The sequence below is a fragment of the Cebus imitator genome, unplaced genomic scaffold, assembly GCF_001604975.1.
Source record: "Cebus imitator isolate Cc_AM_T3 unplaced genomic scaffold, Cebus_imitator-1.0 Scaffold53, whole genome shotgun sequence".
NCBI classification, from domain to species: Eukaryota; Metazoa; Chordata; class Mammalia; order Primates; family Cebidae; genus Cebus; species Cebus imitator.
Window position 1 is genome coordinate 9,152,506 of NW_016107368.1, and position 1,715 is coordinate 9,154,220.

The window sequence follows — 1,715 nt, forward strand, 5'->3', positions numbered from 1 at the left end:
AAAAAAAAAAAAAAAAAAAAAAAAAGACTCATGGACTGTCACCTATAGCCCTGTCTTCCCATGTTCTTCCCCCACATCTCCACTGAGCATCTTTCCATGGTTCACGAATATGATGTATTTTCTCCTCCGCACTTGTAAAGGTGGATTTCACAGAAAAGCTATGTAGTAAATGCTGATTAATGCACTTAAAGAATTTTTTAAACAAACAAATCTGGCTTATTATTTTTGAATATATTACTTAAGTCCTCCTTCAGGACCCAGACAAAATTCCCATGGGATACCCCCACACACCCCATCCCCCCACCACCAACAGCCAGCTTCTCCCCTTCTGGGCACACACAATGCACAGGCCATATTCTGCCCATATGTTCTTTGGCTTCGTTTTCTCATATGCAGATCAAGACAAGGACCAGCAGCTTGTTAAAGGATTTCCAGATGTTTAGCATAGGCCGGCGTGGTGGCTCACACCTGTAATGCCAGAACTTTGGGAGGCCAAAATGGGTGGATCACAAGGTCAGGAGTTCAAGACCAGCCTGGCCAAGATTGTGAAACCCATCTCTATTTAAAAAAAAATAATTAAAAGGCTGGGCGCAGTGGCTCATGCCTGTAATCCCAGCACTTTGGGAGGCCGAGGCAGGTGGATCATCTGAAGTCAGGAGTTCAAGACCAGCCTGACCAACATGATGAAACCCTGTCTCGCAAAAAATAAATTAATTAATTTAATTAAAAATAAAAAAGATGTTTATGTTGAAACAGTAATGGTAAAAATAATAATAATAATTTTAAAAAGATGTTTAGCATATGCATGAGGAAGAAACACACAGGGCCTGGAAGCCGGCTAGATTACCCACTTTCTTCTCACCTGTTTATTGAGTAGTGGGCAGTGATGCTTTCAGTCTGTACTAGGAAGTCTACTGATGCAAAACGACTCTTAAAATAAAAATAACTTTTAAAATGTATTGGCCGGGCCCAGTGGCTCACGCCTAGAATCCCAGCACTTTGGGAGGCCAAGGTGGGTGGATCACCTGAGGTCAGGAGTTTGAGACCAGCAAGAACAACAAGGCGAAAACCCCATCTCTATAAAAAAAGAAAGAAAAAGAAAATGTATTTAAATTGCCCCTAGATCTTTTTACGCATTGTGTGCATTCGCCCATTTTGCATTGCTAAAGGAATTCTTCAGACTGCCACTTTCTAAAGAAAAGAGGTTTCTGGGCTCACAGTTCTGCAGGCTGTATAAGCTTGGTGCCCACATCTGCTCAGCCTGTGGGGAGGCCTCAGGACACTCACTCGTGGCGGAAGGTGAGTGGGGAGCAAGTGTGTCACATGACAAGAGAGGAAGCAAAAGAAACGCCAGGCTCTTTCAAACAGCTAGCTCCTGCATGAATTAATAGAGCGAGAATGACCGATGATCACAGGGAGGCCACCAAGTCCTTCCGGGGGGATCCGCTCCCATGACACCTCCCACCACGCCCCACCTCCAACATTGAGAATTGTATTTTAACATGAGATTTGGAGGGGTCGATGTCCAAACCATGTCACTCTGACTACAAGTTGAGCTCAGAACCAAGTACATTCTTTCTTTTATTTGCTTGCCACTGCTTCCATTGTGTTACAACATAGCCTTTAAAGAATATCAAACTGTCTTTTTAGAACTATCAGTCTTTAGATACAAAAGTGAGACTTCCAAATTTAAAGGCAGATCTTTAAAAAAAAAA